Source organism: Anser brachyrhynchus, assembly GCF_964034855.1.
Source record: "Anser brachyrhynchus genome assembly, chromosome: 2".
Lineage (NCBI taxonomy): Eukaryota > Metazoa > Chordata > Aves > Anseriformes > Anatidae > Anser > Anser brachyrhynchus.
The window spans coordinates 111387501-111408266 of NC_137695.1; the positions used below are offsets into that span (position 1 = coordinate 111387501).

At 40.1% G+C, this 20766-nt stretch overlaps 1 protein-coding gene across 17 annotated transcripts in view; it reads left to right on the forward strand.

Annotated features, from left to right (window-relative positions):
• GREB1L (GREB1 like retinoic acid receptor coactivator) overlaps positions 1 to 20766 on the forward strand; it is a 139364-nt gene that overhangs the window by 5699 nt on the left and 112899 nt on the right. For 2 of the 17 annotated variants that reach the window (XM_080578006.1, XM_080578018.1), the window contains exon 1: positions 19572 to 19992. The exons of 13 other annotated variants lie outside the window; for them this stretch is intronic. The gene's annotated coding sequence lies outside the window, so the exon portion shown is untranslated. Of the gene's footprint in view, positions 1 to 1032; positions 4169 to 9646; positions 9715 to 19571; positions 19993 to 20766 lie in introns of those variants that run through there. 2 more of the 17 variants (XM_080578020.1, XM_080578021.1) reach the window with 2 other exon arrangements.

Consider the following 20766-nt stretch of genomic DNA (forward strand, 5'->3'; position numbering starts at 1 on the left):
CAACTGCAGTCTTGCCATTCAGGAGATCATGCCATCAATTTTAACGTGTTTATTCTTGCCTCACCATCTTTCAGTGGCTTGCCGGGGAGCTCCTCAAACGTTGTGTTCCTTTAGAGCCTTGCATGGCTTAATTCTTCCATCCTCTCGCACTCCCAGTCTGCTTTGAAAATAGCTGTTTGATCAAGGAAGCTTAATTTTCTAATTTCTTTAAACCGCTTACATAGAATCAAATTCGTAGTGCAATTAAGTGATTCATTTAAGCACTGGGTGACGGGTCTTGATTTTTACAGCTCTGCCCTTCACTACATCAAGAGAAGGTAAACAGCTTGCTGCCAAGGACAACTCTGATGTATGTGACATTTAAGAACATGGTGGTTCCCTAGTGTTGTCAAAAATGCTTTCCAAAATCTATTTGTATAGATAAGCTGTTAAGACATCGTTCTTCCTCGTTCCACTCTTAATCTCTTACAGGGAAAATTCTGGTCTTGAGAACAACAAGAAATTAGGTGGATTAGGCAGGTGAACAGTACCAGCTCACAGAGGAGCAGTTTTGAAGAAAACCGGAGGAGAGGGGAGGGAAAGTAAAGGGCAAAGACATCCAGGAAGACTTTAATGCCTGGGACCGAGGCACACAGAACTAGTGATGGGGTGTTTAAAAGGAGAATAACTTCCACGTGAAGGGTATGCATATCCTCATAGTCCTGATAGCAGCAGTTTCAGCAAAAATTGAAGGTTAGCTTTTGCCAGATATTTTTTTTTTTTTCCTTTGGATTAGCAGCGTCAGCTCTCAGTTTCCAAGCCTCTTGAGGAGGGGGAAGATGACTTGCCTGCCAGATTGTGGACCTAGAGGGAGGAGGTGAAAAAACAATCATGACTTTAGCAGATGTGGGAGGCAAGCTATATTTCAAGGGCATCGAGATTAAAACATGTTAGCTGTTGCAAGCTTTCGTGTTGAACTATGGAATCTTTCCTAATGAAACAGCAGACCTGAACGTACAGGATTTTCTGTTTTGTAGCATTAAGTAAGTTATACTATTATTAATAACACTTACTAAGTGCTTGAGTGTTTTGGGTACTGCGCAGAAAATACATGGCCAGTTGCCTCCTTCAGAAAGCCTCTAAACTGTGGACTTGACAAACTAGGGAGGACAGCGTGCATGTGTGTGCATGTAAAAGAAAAGGACGTGAATTAAAAGTGTTGGGACCTGATGTCTTAAAGCGTTAGAGTATTCTTTTTCTTTGCCCAGTGGTTGCTTGTTTGAGATGGCTTTTGCTGGCGTGAGTGCTAAAAATATGTCCATAGTTTGCCTTTGTTGTATGACTAGATCAGGAGTTCTTAATGTGAAGTGTAAGTGCCATGAAAAATATTATTTGAAGTAGTGTGTTGCAGAAACTCTACAACAAAAGCATCACCAAAAAAAAGCTTTAATTTTGAAGAGCAGACATGACCTTGGGCTAGAAGAGCCTGGGACAGGGTGAGGGGGAAGCGTTCTTCTGGCAGCTCTCAGCTATCATAATGAACAGTATTTGTTCGCCGACTGTCCAGCACGGTTGTTTTATTGAGAGATGCCTTGTGCCTGATGGCCGTGCAGATGGATGCTCAGTTCCCATCTGCGGCACAGCTGGCTGGCTTTCTGTCAAGCCTGACTTTGGGGTGATTCCAGTTGTGATGTGGATTTGGTGTAGAAATAAGACAGTTGTGTTTGTGAGAAGGGTTGAGCACTGCTACACAGCGCAGTGTAGGTTTGCAGCTCCATTCAGTGTTACTAGTAAATCCATTTCTGATTATCTGCTAAGTTTGGATGGGTTAACTGCTGAGTTGAACTAGGGAAGTTGCAGAGTCCCTCCTGATGAACAAATACACATAACCTGTAGGTTCAGAACAAATGAAAATTAATCCAAACATTGTTGCTTTGATGCCTTTTAAAAGGAGAAGAAGAAGAGGAAGAAAGAAAAAAAAAAAAAAGAGTTGCTTTTGATCATAGTATTTAAGGGACACTGTCCCAGCAGTGTAATAAATGAGAATTGGATCTGGAACTTAGATTCAGTAGAATAATTCATTCTTCCAAATGTGTTTAAATTGAATTGTCCTGTGAAAAGGGGCATAAGTTTGAATTCAGTAACATGCACTTCAGGGGCTTGTAGTTGGAAAAAAAGAGAGGAATGCAGCAGGTGCTGTATAGTTTTGATACTTATGATGTCTCACAATACGGAATCTCTAAGCTTGTGTTCTCTATTCTGATTTGCTATATAAGCAAGTACAGGATGAACCTCAATGTATAACCTTGACATATGACTGGATCTTTGCTTTGTAGTTCATTAGTAGTTTGTCCAAATTGCAATAACGGTGTATTGAGAAACAGAATGAACAAGTAAACAATGAAACACTTTTTTTTTTTTCTCTGAGGTTTTTGTGCCTCTGAAATTTTATTTTTAAGAAAGGGAACTTCAGTTCTTGCTTCACTGTAGTCCAGCTGAGAATAACTGAGAACCTTACATTTTAATTTGTCAGGTTAAGAAGTCAAAAGTGTTGACGCAGATCAGCCACAAACCAAAATACATCATAGCGGTGTTTTGTTTTCACAGTATTTCCAGTGTGGTCCTGCTTTAAGTGTGAAGTTGGGCTTGGTGACCTTCAGAGGTCCCTTCCAACCTGAATTATTCATTTTTTTGTAATGTGGGAAAGAGTCCTAAAGCTAGGCAGTATTGCCTATTGGTTGGATACGACTTCTGAAACAATTCATCTGTTATGAGGTCTTTGCAGACATACTCAAGAAACAGGCTAATGGCAGCATGAACTGTTCGGGTAACCAGCTTTCTGCTGCCTTTGTTCTGGCTGTTCTTGTGTGGGCTAGATGTGCTTTCTATATGCGATCAGAAATATGAAGGGATATGAAATCAACATGTACATATCGACAGGGAGATGCTTTGAGTTGTTACTGGCAGCTGTCCACGGGTCTGGTCATTCTACTGGATGGGAACCCAAAAATGCCCTTGTGACTGAGACTTTGGTCATATTTTAGTAGGGAGGCTGTGGGGTGTAAGCTCAAGTGCTTATCAGAGGCTGTTTGGCCTGATGAGGCTGGAAGATTGAGCACCAAAGGGTAATAATGCTACCTCATGGATCGGCTTTGGTGCATTGTCTAAAACCAGTCCTTCTAGATTAATGTTCATAATCAAACATCTTACTGCGAGGAAACTTAAAATAAGTCAATAATATTAATTTTAAACCTTGTCAGGGCTAAAATACGGAGGAGAGATTTGCTTATGTTATTTCAGTCAATCACTTGTACTTACTATTTTGGTAATCGGTGAGGTTTGGGAATTGCTGTTCTCAATTACATGCCCTTGTGCCTGTTTCTGATAACTGACTTGTATGTGTGGCCGTATGTTTTATTTTTCAGGACATATTGATGCTTATGTGATGATTCAGTACGTGGGTTGTAGTTCCCTTCTAGCTGCCATATTCTAGCTGAACATACTCCATATGTAGAGGAAAACCAGCCAAGCATGGAAAGAAGGGGGTTGTGCTTTTTAGTTCCAGTTATGAAAAGAGGAGTGTAAGCTAGATGACAGTGTAGTTTTTCCTGTTCCAAATGATTATCTGAATAAACTGCGGGAAGCTGAGGTTTTATTTAAAAAAAAAAAGGCAAGGGGAAAGGAAGAACAAGAAATTGGCAATTAGAGATTGTATGTTCTTTAAGAAATTCACTATTAGGAAGAAGTTGACTGGCAAGTTAGCAAGGGCTAGAGCAGGATTGTTGTGATTCACAACCTATTCTTTGCCCCAAAGGAGAGAAAATGAACTAGGTTAATGCCTGGAAGGAGGCTGGCCTCAGGATGAGTTCATTAAAACAGTTTTGTGCTCCCTCCCCATTCCAAAGTGCAATTCATGCTGAGAGGGATTGATAAATTTCTCATTATAAAATGCATATTGAAAATGAGTTCTATCCTCTCTGTTGTCACAGTGCCTTTCTGATCTGGAATAAGTCCCACAAACTGTGTTTCTTTCAGCCAGTGTGCAGAGATAAGAGAATACACTGGTGAATCATCTTATGTCCATGCTGTCATTATGTGTGCCAGGAAAAATAGCTGCAAACTACAAATATATAAGGAGAAAATAGTTTAAGAGAACTGTCCTCTTCTGAAAGGTGTTGGCATCAGACTGGTGAGTAAACAGCTGAAGACAGTGTAATTGTATAACCCTATGAGGGATATTTATTCAAATTGTGACTTCCTTTATTTTGAAAGTGAGTCTTGCAATGATCTATCTAGTCATTATTGGCTTCCCTATCCTTGTTTTTTAGTAATTCCTTCTAACGTTCTCCAGCTGGACTTATTTTGACTTAAGAGAGCTTTTTAAACTGGTGATTGCTGTTCTTTACCATTCTGTTTCTGTACCCCTCCTCCATCGGAGAGAAGCACTCATGATTTTAATAAATAAGACTTAGTATTCAACTGATGTTTGGGTTCCACTTCTACTACTTCTACTGTATTACTTCATTTAGAGAAAATACATTTTTATAAGTTTAGCTTAAGCTTAGCGCATCTGACCAGAGCAGGTCAGAGGTAACTGAGGAATGTTCTGAACATGGCCAATTGGTACTATTTTCCATGGGAGGGGAAAAAAAAGGGGGGCATTTGTTTGGATCAATTGCAGGTGCAAGGTTTATTTTGCTGAAGAATGGCTTAGTTCAAGGTAAAGAGTCAAGTTAAACTTAATATCTCAGCTTGAGTCAGAAGACCTAGTGTTCTGAACTAGCAGTCTGAGGACTACAGGATCCCCAGAAAATCTGTTAACATTTTCTTAGAAAAAGATACTGGCAAGCAAGCTCCTTGAACCTCACTTCAGAGGAAGATTTGAGGTAAACTTCAATCCTCTTGCATTTCAGCCAAAAAAGCATACAGTGTGTGTGGGGATTCCACCTTGGCCAGGAAATACTGAATTTTCTTTGGTCTCTGAAGAAAAGCCTGATGTCATGTTTAAGAGGGCAAGAAACACAGTCTTTCCTTCCCCTCTTATGTGGTTTTGTCTTTCTTATCATGGCAGTGCTGTTTAAAGGACATATATTTGTGAATATAAGAGGAAAGCTTCTAAAACTATGATAAATACTTACGCAAAGCTATAATGTAAGGTTTGCTAATATGACGGATTGTGTAGTAGCACATAAAAGGGCACAGGGCTTCTGTTGCAGTGGCATATTTCAAAGCTTTTATACTGATGTTCAAAAGAAACAATACCCACAGTCCATAATTCAGTTAATATGCTGTAGACAAATTACTAACATGCATTAGAGAAAAATTGTAGGTTTTCTGTGTCCAATTTAGTCAAATCCTGAATATGTTAGAAAAATTGGTGTATCCATTTCTGAGTAGTGCTAGTATAACTATCATTATGTGTCTTATCAGAGAGAATAGCTTTGTGTAAAAAAAAAAAAGTGGATGTCAACTACTAGACTCTTACTAATCTGTAGAGAGGCAAGGAAAATCATCTGTAAAAATGTTGATGTTGGCCATGAATTTAAATAAATGACAACTTGCTTTCATTTGAATGCTCAGGGTGATCATATGGTGTGGATTGGGGTCTGCAGAAGAGCTGAGTTTGCTTCCAAATTCTGCCATCAACAGAAGATACACAGCTTCTCTGTGCCTCAGTTTCCCTATCAGTAAAACAAGGATTGCGATGGTCCTGGGAGGTTTTTAAAGCACTATATGATAGTAATGATTAGCTGTTACGATCTTATGCGGCTGAGGCTAAGGGTCTTTAATTCAAGTCTCCTGTCATGACCTTGGGCCTCTGCGCTTCATGCTTCTGTCACGACAGCTTTGGACATAGTAGACCAAATTCTGTTCCTGGCATACAAACAAATTAGGCTTTTGTGTTCAAACCTTCTGTTTAATTTGAACTAACTTAATTAATTGAATTTAAATGTCTCCGTCTCCGATTTCTCTGCGAGATCCAGTTGCCGCCTGTGGAGAGCCAGGACAGCCTCCACCGAGGCTGTTTCGCAGTGAAATGGACTCTAAAGTCCAAGGCCCTTCGTCTGCGAAGCAGCTCACAGCCGGGGCTCTGTTTACCCATGGCAGTGGTGCTACCCAGTATCTACATTGTTGTCAATCTGTATTTTATATTATCGTTTAACAACGGGCTAAGCTGTGGCTGGGAGAAGGTCTCAAGCTGGCTGAAGCGAGCAGTAGTTAAGGAGTAAATGCAGCATTTGCAGGCCGCATGCTGGTACAACCGCTTCCCTCCCCCCATACGGGTGCTCTTTTTTTTTTTTATTTGGCCATATGTTTTAGTAGTCTGAGTATGTGTCAGTGGTCATGCAGGTGCCACGCTTTTAAAGGATGATTGCCCAGTTTGTTGCTGAAGTGAGACTTTTTTCTTCCCCGTTTAATTTTTGTGAGGGTCATAATTGTAAACTTTTTTTTTTTATTGCAGATTACTCTGTGTATAGCTAAATTTAAGTACATTTCTTCTGTGGCTAGCCTGCCTGTTACCAGTTTATATGATATGGGGTCAAACAAACCAGTTTGTTCTCTGGTTTCTACCCTGAATTTCGGAGCCAATGCTCCCTACTCCCCTCCTTGCTCAGTTCTCTCTACAGCAAAATGTGCTGGGTCCCTCTCTGCCCTCTTCTCTCCTCTGGCCAAGCAGGAAAGCAAACATCGATTACCTTTCCCAGTACCCCAAAATGCTGCTTCTGACCTTGGGTGGTTGATGCGTTACAAAGTTAACCCTTAGAGTATTTGGGTAATTTGGAAGCGTGCTGTTCTATACATTACCCTGAAGATGCTACGGCACGTTTTTGAGGATTAAATTTTGGGGGTTTTATGGATTAAAGTAGTTAACGGGGCTTTATGATACTCATTTCTCAGGGCATGATCAGGCCCATGCTGTTTTTTTATAAAACAATTATCAGGATTTGTGCTCTGGCAGGGAGGGTCCTCCCTCAGGTTTCTGTTGGGCCCCGGCCGAGCGTGGCATGGTGCCCAACTCTGCTTGGTGGCCGGCCTACACCACGCCTCAGAAAGGCAGCGGCCTCCGGCCCCATACCCCTGCCTTGAAAGAAATAAAGACATGGGCACACCACCCCGGTGGATTGAAATGTGTGTGCGTGTGTGTGTCGGGGAGGAGGGGAATAACACGCAGAAGAAGATTTATGCCTTCCTTTGGGCTGTTGCTTGGTAACAGAAAATGCCTCTTAAGCCTATTTTTGGAGAGGGGAGGGGTGAAACTTGATTCAGTGACCATCTGTCCCGAGCCGGTTGATTTCCTGTTGAGCTGTCCTTTGTTTCTGTCAAACAATTGATTGTTACCCTTTGCAGATAAGGATACTGTTGGTGACATTGCCCTGCTTCAGCAGGTTGGCTTGTGGCAGCCATATAACAGACCTATTACAGGTTTTTTGAAAAACGTTTAGGGCCTTCTGGGTTCTTTTGAGTCCATTGGCTGTGGTTTTGCTGGTTTTTATTTGTGTTGTGGGTTCTTTTTTTCTTTTTTTTTCATTTTGTGGAATGCCCATTGGTACAGTAGAAAAATATAATATATATAATTGAAACATTTTTTTCATCAATAGGTATTAATAATGCCCTTTTTGTAGTGTGGAGTCATTGAGGAAAAAGCAGCCATAGTTTTGGGCGCATAAGCCGTGTGGTGGTGGTGCAGAAATTAATTGCAGTAACTACCAAAGAAATCCCCACTGCTCCTTTGAAACAAAACTGAGATTTTTAGTTGCAAATGGAATATTTGCTATTGTTCTTGCTTAATTGTTAGAAAATCAGTCTCTGTTTGAGTACCTCCTGATGTTTGCTTAGTTAGTAGGGCACTGGATAGATCTGAACTCTGATTAGATTATTTTAAGCTATCTTCTTTATTTATATTGCAAAAGCCTATATTTTTCTTTAGTTTTTATGCATGCTGGGTGCAAGGTGCACGCACATGCAAGCATGTGCTCTGTAGCTACCATTATTGCTTAAAGCATTATTCAGAGAAGAAGCTTGTGGTTCCAGGTATCTGCTGAAGAAAAAGTGATGTGTGATGTGTGTCCAGGGAAACAGGTAATATCTACAAAAACAGAGCAAACTCCCTCAGTGCAACAGGACAGTGATTGGTATTGTTACTTCCTTCAGTCTGCAAAACTCTTTAGTGGAATATTTCTATGATGCTGCGTTACACGGGAGGGTGAGAAGGAAAGTGATTCAGTCCAAATTGTCTTGGCATCTTACAGGTCTTTGCTTATTTGAATTTAGCCTACTTGTCACTCGGGAGATAAAATTTGGAGGTAATTCCCAAAAGTCACGTCACACAGTGAAAGGCATTATATTAATTTCCCTTTCTCTTCTCTTTTTCCTACATGCTCTCCAGGTTGCCTTCCGCATGTAGAAGAGATGTAGTCTGAAGCTTTTCAGCATCGTCCTGGATGTAGGTTGGGTTAGGATCTTTCTGAACTGTGGCAAGATGCCTACTGAACACTGATTTAGTGGATGTTGGGTCAGGCATACTTGTGGTTTTCCTTTCTCTTAGTTGTACGAGGTAATTAAAATCTGTGATTTAGCTTAATAAGAGGTTCATATCAAACCATGTGAGTGAGCCTGTGGCTAGATGTTTGACAGCACTGTGGCTTGTTTGGTGCTTACCTGCCCTTGCATCTTCATTGCTGGTTGCCCATTTCCACACCTGAACCTCAGCCTTTCCCCCGTTCTGCTGCTGTTTGTTTGCCATATGCTGTCATCTGGCAGAGGAACTGATCCACTTGAAAAACAACGTATTTTGCCAGGTTAATTTTTTAGGTGGATCAGTTCCTTGATCCAGTTCACTGTGGAGTGACACACCGAGCTTAGCTGTGCAATGGTATATATGGGGTTAGAAGTGGTTAATACTGAGTATAATCTTTTTTTCAGTCATTAATGCCAAATGTATTGTGAGGTGGTTTTTAAATATGCAATTTCCCTCAGGTAGGAAAATCTTACTTTTGGATTACTTTGGAAGTTTTGTTAACTGGATGGTTGTATAGATACCATTTCTTTAAAATTAATTGAACTTGCCTATGTGCTGCTTTTTTCCCTTGTATAAAGCGATAGATACTCTTTCAGGTATTTTCACACTGTCTTGAAATTACATTGAGATCAAAAACATTCGTAGAACTGTGCAAACTAGGTTGATGTTTGGGGCCAGAGAATTTAAAGTTTGCAAGGACAAAACTGTTCTGAATTGGTTTGAGAACTGATTTTCTTTTCTTTTTTTTTTTTTTCTTTCCCCCACCTGCAGAAATGGGTTTCTATAAAGAATTTAGGAATTTTATTTCAGGCTTGAAAATCCTGTTCCAGATATTTGGAACACAGTTTTTATCTGACAGAGAGAAAGCAGTGAGTGGTTATTTTTATCAGGATTTTTTTCTGTTTCTTTCCAAGAAGCGTTGCTAAGCTGTATAGTTCAAATTGTAGGGAACTGACAAAAGATCCAGTTCTCCCAGCATCTGGGATGAGCAGGTAAGTCAATGGCCTGCGCAGATGACAGAGTAGCTAGGATGCTGGCCTGCACCTATCTTCATGCTTTCTTGAATCGTGTTGTACTGCACTTCTGCCGTTAAAACAGATCTGATGTGTCCTTTGTTCCCAGATAAAAGCAGCTGCAGATCTGCTGTTCAGAAGGCACGGCACCTGTGGCTTACCTTACTCAGAGGAGAGCAGTAATTTGAGAAAGGGAAGTAGGTAGGAGACTGGCATCTGCTTACGTTCACCTTCTCATGTTGCTGTTGCAAGGATGCAATTACTTATGTATATCTTTTGCCTTCAGAACAGTCAGCCAGAGTCCGAGCAATGCCTTTCGGTGTTGGAGCGTTCTGCAGTGCTCTTCTTTGAGAAGGGGTGCACGTGGGGTAGGGTAATGAGTGGTAGGGTCATGATCAGCTGCTTTTTCATGCTAGGGGGATTGATGTAAGCTCCTTGCATATGTCATTGTCATAGTGATCCTATTGCAACTCAGCTTCTGTTTACAGAGCTGGTAGGGATGCTGTTCTTGATACGAGTTTGAGCAATCATCCTCTCTTGTGATAAAAAGGCCTGACTGTGGTTTGCAGGACAGAGTTTGGACACTGTAACATTGACTTCCTGCTGGAAGAAGAGTGATGCCATCTGTCCACTCCAGCCCACACTCTCATTTCAAAAACCACATGCATCAAAGGTGAAAGTGCCAAGCTTCCCTTCTCCCAGGAGGTGTATCTGTCAGTACCAGTGGCAGGCCTTCCAGAGAGGAAGCAACAAAACAAAGCTTTTTAGGAAACCTTTTTTTTTTTTTTTTCCCAACACATGGCTTTTTGCTGAAGCTTAACTTTAGAAAGAAAAAAAACAAAACAAAACACACATACTCAAGGGAGATACATGTCCACCTACTTTAGACTGTCACAGCCCTCTTCTGCCTTACAAGCCATTTCCCAGGTAAATGTTTGCCTTCAGAAGAGCTCCAGGCGTTGGGCTTTGCTTTGTTTTGGCTTGGCTGCTAGCTGAGCTACTCCACTTAGACCATTTCTGGCAGCATCATTTCCTTTTAGCTCCCTGAAGGTGCCTTGCAGAACAGTCCTTATGATCAGTCCCGCCCCGTGTTCTTCTGGGTCATCTCATCTGCCTCTTGGTGGATGGTGGGAATGCTTTATAGCTGGCAGCAGTCTCTGGGAGATTGACCCTTCCTGCTTGGAACGGCTTCTTCATCATTTACAGTGAGGGGGAGCGATCCGTGGAGAAGTTTCGTGGGGTTTAGATGAAATCAGCTGATTTAAGTTAACTTCAGTTTCGCTTCTGCTTCTTCAGAGCAGTCACCCTAGGTACAGGCAGCGCTGTGAGAGCGTCTGCCGCCCTCCTTGCTGGAGGGAGCCTTTCGCGGGCACGCACACTAACCTTGGGTAGGCAGTCAAGGCTACGCCAAGCCAAGGGATGTGTGCAAAACCAGTCTGAAGGTTTGAAGTGACATGATAAATTAGAGGGGAACTTGGGAAGATATAGAATTTCTGGTTTATGCAAATTTGTACCTGGTCTTAATAACATTAAAATGTTTTGCGTGCTAAAAAGGCATTTAAATAAACATTTTAGGAAGCTTTTTATTTTATTTTATTTTATTTTCTCAGAACTCGTGGTTTCCTCTCAAGTCCTTTCCTGCTAAAATTCTTAAGGATTGTTTTTCTCGCTCTCTAGCACCACTCTGCCTTATCGTTGTATCTGGGAAGTTGACCAGGATTTTAGAGAGAACCTAGTTTTGATGAACAGGCAGATGTTTTGGTTGGCTGCCTTGCTGTGTATCCGTAACCTGCAGCTGACTCCTCCATCCTCTGGCGAGGACGCCGGGGTGCCGTGCTCTGATTTTCTGCACCCATCCGTGGCTTATGGGGAGGGAACAACGTGTGAAGTGGAAGGGGCGCTGAGGTGTTCGACGGGCTGCGCTAACATAATCCAGATGCTCGAGCTTCTGCTCGTTTTTCTGGCCTTTTTTTTTTTTTTTTTTTCTTCGAGGAACCTTTTTTTTTTTTTGGATTGTTTTCCCGAGTGACCAGATAGCAGCAAAGAAGAAGGGGATGGTCTTGGAGTTAAGCCGGCTCAAGGCAGCGGTTGGAAGATCTTTGTTCTCTTCTGTCTTGACCACAAACTTCCTCGCAGACCTTGGTGGGGGCAGGGGCTTGGAGCTCAGTGCTTTATCTGGGGGTGTGCTGTTTTTTTTTTTTTTTTCTCCTTCTGTGAGTAAAATGGAAATACAGTGCTGCTTAAATGAGCAGCTCAATTCTTCTTAGTGTTTGTGTTGAATTAACACCCCTGGTAAGCTTATAAATAAACTGGTTGTGGGGTTACCGAAGTGTCCCGGGTGGGTATCTTGGCTTATTTTTCTAGCAGCACGTTTGTTTAAAGTAAATTCTCTATCAAGACCCAGGAAAGTGGCTCTTTGTTTTCCTCTTCTTTTTGGAATGCTGTTTATTAGTGATATCCAGAGGGGTCAGCGGCATAAATAATGTTTGTTTCAAGGCTTGTTGGGTGCAAATGGTGGGGGGTTCACACTAAGAGAGCTGTTTTGTTTGGTGTGGCTAATCAGGAGTGAGGCTGGAATTGCTCATAGCTGTCATTCAGGTTTTGTTTCAAAGTCCAAGGGCCTACTGGGAAAAACAAAAAGCTAATGAAAGCTGACTGTATTTCAACCCAAACCCTGTGGAATCCAAAATGATGTCCTGACACTCGGTGTATTCTTATTCTCCTGCATTCCCATGGTTACTAAGGTAACAGGTTTTTAGAGGCTTTACATCTTCATTGTCAAGTATTTGCTACACTTATTGTTGCTGTTTGCAGATTAGGGCAATTTAAACAATGCCTTTTGAAATGGGGACCAAAAAATACAAAAAGAAATATAGTAGAAATAGATGTAATGAATCAATTACCCTCTCTCGTTTAAATTTTCAGTGCTGCTTCTCAGAGGCTGCGTACGAAATGTCACGCTGGCTTAGGGCATGGATTTTAGACAGAGAAATGTCTTTTGTGAGGCATATTCGTTATAGGTCTCTTTGAATACAGATGTTGAGTACCATGTGTAACTTTGTGCCTTTTCCAAACAGCAGAATTGTCTTGAAGACACTGAAGTTTGGATTTGCATCAGGGTGTTGTTTATCAGTTCATAATACATCTAAGACAGTTACCTGAATCTCATAGGCTGTGTTACTTCCACATCACCGCGTCTGTGAAATCATACTTTAAAAATGAAGCATCCAGGGACAAATTGGAATAAGCTTTTTTTTAAGAAAAAATTTAACTGCATGCAGAACTCTGTAGCCCATCGTGCTCTGTTGCTGCTCCTCTGTGTCCATTTAGCTCAAGCAGAAATATGCTTGTTCACATCTTTCCTGTAAAACTGGATCATGAAGGAGACGATCAGACTTGTAAAAGCATCTTCAAGAAAACAAGGTTTTTATTGTCTTTGTTTCTACTGGCTTCTAGAAAGTTTGTGCTTTGCTGCAATGAGCATCTTCAGTGTCAGTGGTAAGAGAGGTATTTGGTGCAGCTGTTAACTCTTGAAACTACTGAGGACTTCACATAAAGCTGGTTTATGTATTGACTGTTAGGTGAGTAATCTTAAGCTTTGTGTCATAGTTTTCGTTCCCCAAAATATGGGTAATGGCCAGATAAGAGTTTGGAAGGAAAACTGTACGTCTTGGTCCATGCATATAAAGTTTCTTGGGGGGATTTGTGATGCTGTTTATATAAGATTACATGACACGCAAAAGGTAAGGCTGGAACTCTCCCTGTTAGCAATTTCCCAATGTTTTGGTTTTAATGAAGTTTTAATTAAATGATTATACAATTTTCATAATACATACAAGCTTTAATGTTAAAAAATACATATTTTTTTGCATTTATATGAGACAAACTATTTAAACTATGCCATAACTACACAATTATAGCACTAATTGCTGTTTTGGTAAGAATGAAGTTTAAATATTGTTTCACTGATGTTTTTCAGTGTGTTTTCTTTTTAACTCCCCTCCATTCCCCTTGCCTCCTAAACAGTTTTTTGCTGTTTAAAAGCTTTTAAAGCAGCAGTGTTTGCTGGCACCTTGCTATAGAGCTGCTTACAGCTTATGCCACTAGAAGGATAGTGTGAACAGGGTTTGAAGAGGCAGGGGAGAGTTTAAAACTGTTGTTAGGGCTCTCGTTGATTAAAAAATATTGCTCCACATATATTAAATCATATACGTTTCTGATCTTCTCATTGCTAGTAACTGAGTTTGAGTATTTTATTTTAACTGAGCTGAACGTTGCCCATTCACGTATGCAACCTGGGCTCATCTTTAATTCTGCACTAGCATTTCTGACTCTGCATAATATCCCTGCTTAAACTAGGTTTCTTTAAAAGAAAATACCATTTTAGACTATCATTCACAAGCCAGATTCAGTTTCCGAGTAAGTAATCCTACCAAGTAATTTCTAGGAGTAGGCAGCACTTTGCTTGTGACGGAAGCAGCATTTTTCATCTCGCTTTGAGGTGATTACTCCGACACAGCTTTATTATAGAGTATCTGTGAGGCTGAATGTATGAAGCGGGCTTGGGACTGAGTTTGGGGTGCAGCGTTTTGTAGCTTTCCGTGCTGCAGTCCGGGCATCGCAGCTGTTTTAACACTGACTGTTGCGTGCAGTACAAAGCAGACTGAATGCAGCTGAGCTATGGTATATGGAATCCTTCTTGCTTGGCAGAAAGGAAATGTTTTTAGCTGAGAACAATCTTACCGGACGGCTGATGATGCATGTATCATTCTCTCTGTCCTTGAAATGGAGCCCTTGCCTTACCTTAGGCTCCAGAGCCTATAACCCATGCACAGGCACTAGCTGTGAGCAAGATCCCTGTGCTGCTGAAATAAACCACCACCATCACACATCATGTCTTCGTTTAGGCAAGGATTTCATTCTGAGAGCATGCTTTCAGATTACTTTTTTAAAAAATATATGTGTTTAATAAAGGTAGGTTATATAAAGACAACATTCCTGCTTCTCATTTCCAGCTAAGTCTAGTTTCTTTGGAAGCATGAGCTAGGGAGGCCCTGCTGGGCACCACTTCATTACAATTTTGCTAATGATGCTGGTGAGGCAAGTAGATACCCATGTTTGGCTACAACAATGCCCACCCCCAGTATCAGCAGGAGGTAGTGGTCTTGAGGTAGACGAGACCTAGGGGCTGGTGTGCAGGTTCTCTGTGTACAGAGCAGACTACCCCAGAAAAAGGGAGGTGACAGATGGGTGGCAGACACCAGAGGGGTGAAACTGAATGCAGGCTGAATCCTTCCCTGTGACGAGGGACAGAAGGTGCTTGGCAAGCATCTCTCACAAATTCTTGTTTTAAAGTGTTTGTAGGGAAGCCTTTAATTTGATCAGGTCATTTCCTTAATAGTTCTACATGTGTGACTCTTACTTTGACCTGGACAAAGGTGTGATTGGACATCAAAATGTTTGCAAACAAATGAAGACAAGACTTTATCTCTTCCATTTTTTTACAAAAAGCTTATTATACTTGCATAGTTCTGGTAAATACAAAAAGCTAATTGAGGGAATGTAAATATAGGAAATACTTCTGTGAGATTCCAGATGGGATGGTCATCTTCTTTCCATCTCATTTAAAGATACACACAGTGCATGGTAGAAATAAGGTATGCAACTCAGGAAAAAAAAATTATGCTATGCATCATAGGATAAAAATTGTTTATTAAAATTTTAATTTTTATATGTAAATTTTTTAAACTTTTTGCAGGGTTGCTTTTATTTAAATTTCCTGAAAGTTTTATAAAGAAAGGGAAGACACAAAGAATTTCTTTTCCCTTTTTTTACATTATAAAACTTCTGAGGTCCAAAGGTACTAGTATGCAGCATGTGGCCATTGTAAGCATACTAGGAGAGCTTGTAAGTTCCTTAGGAAAAAAAAAAAATAGTCACCAAATTGTTAAGATTATAAGCACTGACTTAAATGCAGAAGGGTCCATGAGAACTTCTGTGGTTTTTAGATTCTTTGTTTTTGGTTTCTTTGTTTTGGTTTTGTTAATGGAAAATTCTTACTGCGGTTTTACAAACTTGGAATAATCATTGAAAGTTAATGTGACAGGAGGCTGTAATACCCCCCTAGCAGATTTCTTTTCCATTCTGTAGTAAGTATTTTCCTTCCCTGCTGAAGGAGGGGTGAACATTCACCCATCCCCAGTGTCCAGAGACCCTTAAAGGAGGCTGGATAGGACCTTCATGTAGGAAATGGAGAATGTGTGCTTTGTGCACACTGTCATTCCAGCTGGAACCCTACAGCTCTGCAGACCCTTGCAATATGTGGATGGAAACCAACCTTCCTTCTTCCCTCTTCTCCCCCATCTAAAAGGCAGAAATACATCTTGTAGAAAAAAAACAAAACAAAACAAAACCAAAACATTTTCAAACCTTTTTTTTTCCAATTCTATTTTTAAATGTTTTTTTATTTCTAACAGTAGACTTTTTTTTTTCTTAACAGTAACTTTATTGAAACTGCATCATGATCTCTAATGAGGCAGAGGAAATAAAGGGAGAAGTGCAGAGCTGGGTGCACGGAATTGTCCTAGAACCAGAACTGTCAGTTGCTTCGTGTTGCATCTGAGTGGGCACTTAAGGCTCACAGGCTTAGATCAACATGTCCCGTGGAGGTAGACAGTCTTTGCTTCACAGCTGGGAAGTACAAGTTTACCTGACAACTTGTAATAGCTATCAAAAAAAAAAAATGTATTGTAACAGATAGAAATTAATCTCAATAAAATTAATGATATACAGAGAGTAATTTAATATAATTAATATACAGAGAAGCCATGTTTAAGCAAATAAAAGCAGGTAAGCTGTCACTGCATGCAATCCAAGCAACGCTGACAAAAATACTGCTTTCATTTCTGGTAAAAACAGGGAGTGGCAAAAAGGAAGCAAGAGACGCAGATTCATGAATAAAATGCTTCTTTAAAAATGTGGAAAGAGAATCTGCAGTTAGCTCATACTGCTTCCTCTGTCGTCCTGGATTTTTATTTTTGTATGTATTATCTTCTCTTCTTGTATGTCTTCTCTTGCTGCTCCTCTTCTTTTACTTGGGGGAAGGAGGTACACTTAGGCTAAGTGTTTTACCTGTTGTGCCTTATTCAGCCACGATCAGAAATTAAACAGAGATTTTCTGAGTGGTTTTCACTGGCGTTTCAGGAAAGTATGCAACTAGGCTTTGGGGAGAAAACGTGATTGTCCAGAGCCAGAACCTGCAAGTTTGCATGGGCCTTGTTATGCAAAAGTGCTTCAAACACAACATGAAAGAACATCCTTTAATTACATGGAAATTACAATGTAAGTAATTAAAAAAACAACAACAACAAAAAACACTTATTTAGCTTAGGATAAATTCACAGCAAATCTAGTATACAGTTAAATTGAAGAGCTTTCCTTTATCTAGAAATCTGTGGCCTGTGTTTAAAGCAAGTGTGACCTTGCCTTCCTAACACATACAGCATTTCATCTTGACAAGAGGCAAGGAGAGTCGGTACGTTACAAAAGGCAAACATTATGTATGTGGTGAACACTGTAATTCATTGCAGGCACCAGATAAGCTTCAGTAATATTTATTGCATTAGGGCATGATGTAGAATGAAGTATTTTGGGCTGGGAAATCCTGAGGACAGAGTTCTTTGCCTTTTCTTCCTGCTGCCCTATTCTGCTCTGAAACTGCGTCTCTCTTGTGTTTGAATGATGTGCCAAGCTATTCTCTTAAGATTCTCATTGCCTAGTTTCTTCATAATTACAGAAAATAACAGGCACTTCAGCCAGTTGCCACTGGAAAAAGAATGAGAAAGGGTAGTTATTCTGAAAATGGATGTTTAAAATGAACATAACAAAGCAAAAAACTACTCGTTGCTGTTAGAGATTTTCCTTTGCTAAGCTTTAGCTGTTGTTTAAATTCCGTATTAAAATGGTGAGTCATGTAGTACCCATAGGTACTACAGGAGCAGATCTTAAAAGACACAATTTCCATTTCTATGTATGCAACTTGCAAGAAAATGTATATCAGGATACATTGTACAGAGTCTAAAATGTGCTAGCTAAAGAGCATGATCTGCTGTTCTTTTCATTGTACCAATGTTTTTAGGCTTCCTACTTTTCTGATGACTTGAAAATGAAACTAAATAAGCAAACTAATTTTTTCTTAATATTTTATCCTTATAGACTAGTGTATTTGCATACAGTTTTTCTTAATGGGATCCAATCAATAGCAGATGCACTACGCAGATTTTTTTTTGATTTATTGGATCTGTTTGTAACATATGTTACAAAAGCTTAATTTAGGAAACTTTCAAGTGAATGCAGGTTGCATTTTGTTAGTGCAGTTGTATAGGATATTTACAGGAAATTTTTTCCTTGTTTCTATAGAAAACGTGACTTGTGTGTATCTTTAGAAATGTATGTGTAACGTTTCTGTGTCTATCTGTGTAGAGCTACGTAACTAAGGGTGCCAGCCTTTACAGTGAATTTGAGAACAGAATTTTGCAACTTTGTTGTTGTTGAAAATGTCATCTTTTTACATGGAAGATGCTTGAATGCCATTATTTTTAAATAACAGTCAGAAGGATTTACACATCTTTAGATCTTTCTACAATAAAGTGTTACCCTTCAATGGGGTAGAGAATATTTAGCTCGGTAAGATCCAGGTGTGGTTGAGGACCAGAAGAAACAGTTGTAGGTCAAATGCCAACTGTCTTGAATTGGTTTTGACTTTTTTCCATATAATTTGGATGATTAAAAAGAACAAATAACAAAAGGGGAATGGGGAGGACTGCACAAAGCAACACCAAACCTTTTGTACTAAATTCAAATAATGCCAAAAATAACCATAATTTTCAAAGATGTCTTTCAGCACAGGATTCCATGTTCTCCACTTTCAGCAGTTCGCACTTTTACACATTATATGGGTTTCTGTAGATCTCTTTAAACATTTAGAAGATGGAAATTGTGGGTAAAACCAACAAGGTGATTTAACCGTAGGAATCTGTAGCATGTCTCTGTTTCAAATAAGGCGGTAGCTCTGAAAGTCTATGTGACTAGAAACATCCTAATACTTTGACAGTTGTATAATTTCTAAAGAAATTTCAGACTATGAAACATATGGATTATAAATTTGTATAAGCTGAAATTGAAGAAAAACGTTGAGATTGTAGAAAGTTCAGATTTCTGATGCTTCAGAAGAACAGTTCCCTTGAGAAAAGGCTGTTTGCCTGAGCCGTTAGGCAGCCTAGCAATTTATTCCCATTGACAAAGATGCCTAATGAAGCACAGGCATTGTAGGATCAAGCTATAAACTTCGTTCCTGGTGCACCGGCAGCTCTTCAAAATGTCTTTTGTTGCCAAACAAGAAAGCTCTCGCAACATAAACAAGTGTCGTCTCGCAGCCCACATTGATCAAAGATGGGAGGAAAAGCAAGAATATTCTTTGTTTTTGATGAAGTGTTTTTCTCTGATGGGAGAATGGAACGTAGAAGTGATTCGAGAGCCTTTTGAGGCTGCAAAATGTTACCCACTTTATGTATGTTTTTAAAGCCGCCTGTGTTTGCTATCAGAAACAGTGACTGAATAAGCTGGGGGGTTGTCCTCAGTAACTACGCATAAATGAGGGATTTATGATACGCAGCCCAGACCTGTTCTTCGCCACTCATCCACTTCCCTTCCCATAAACTCACCAAGAATAAAATCCCACTCTCCATTATACTCGTCTTCACCGATCCAATCGGCGTACGTGCACCTACTTGAGCCACTCGACCTCTTGATGTGCCTATAAAACGTATATCAGGCAGTCGCGCAGCAACGGGTGCCCGGAGGGGGGTGTTCCTCTCTGCAAGCGACGGGCTTGGGTTGTGAGCGTAGTGATGCTGAAGTGGGTCAGAGAGGTGGAGTGAGCCCTCCTGGTATCTATGGGACAACATTTCTGCAAATTGGTAGTCATTTTGTGTAGTCAGACAACCCAAACTGAATGTATCTAATGATAATTAAGCATTTTTTATTTTATTTTTTTTCAGATATGGTTGTGGCTAACTTTGGTTTGTGAGGAGGGGTACAGTAGAAGGCAGAAGGCCAAAGGTGTTGTCTTCCATCTGTGCTGAAGATGCGAAGTCATGCTATCTAAAGGAAAAGAAAGATGACATTGCCCTTTAGCCTGGGTTTAATGTAGGTCAGTTGGGTCACCAGATGACATGACTTTAATGGCCAAACTGCTTTTAACAATTGCCTTGGGCAGTGTTTAATTTCACTGATCCTTGCCAGCCTTCAGGAGGAGGGAGAGGAAAAATCCACCTTATCTTCTGGTTTTCACACGGCGCACGCTCAGCTGCTTCTGTGATCTTTTACGACTGGTCAGTATAGAGCAACATGTGCATATGTGATTATCCGCATATGAAAAGTGTCATTTACTGCCAGGCTGCTGAAAAATCATCAGACCAGGTATTTTATTTTATTTTTTTAACTCAGTTTCTTGCTAGTAAAAACTTCAAGGACTGAGCAGACAGACAAATATATTCAGATCATTTTTGTTATTGCTTGTAACATTTCTTCCTGAAAGAGAGTTAATACTCAGTTCATTAATTCTTAAAGATATCTGTACAAAACATATACTTATGACTTAATCCCCTTTTCTACTGAAACTTCTCTATTGAAACTTGTTACCTCATGAACATTTTTTAGTAAGGGGTGAAGACACTATATAGTTAAATACAGCGTTAGTTTGCAGTAAATCTCAGGCTGGGCTCACAAAAAGATTTGTCAGCATTCTTGGGCCATTCGACTACCGTGTGCAGAATTTCTAGTCAGCTTAAGATGACCTATGATTTATTATCACCCTTTCACATGCAATATTTTCCTCCTTGTTGCGAAGCACTGTAACAATTAATCACATACGATAATAACAGATGAGGAAGGGTAGAGCTGAATTCCCGTTGTCCTACTTTTTTGTCCTGGTGATGGACTGGGATAGTAGTACAGGGAACATACAATGTTTCTTTCAGAAATTGCTCAGTGTATATCTTGGAAAGTGCATGCGTTTCAGTTTTGTATAGATGCTTTGAAGAAGTTGCTGCTCAGAAACGATGTCTTGATTTTGTAATGGAGAGTGCTATTAACATGCTAGCTTAAGGGACCGTAGTAGTGAGGGGAAAAAAAGGACAAAGAAAAGTAAATGTTAAGTTATTAGGAGGTAAAACAAAAGGAGAAAAAAGCAGA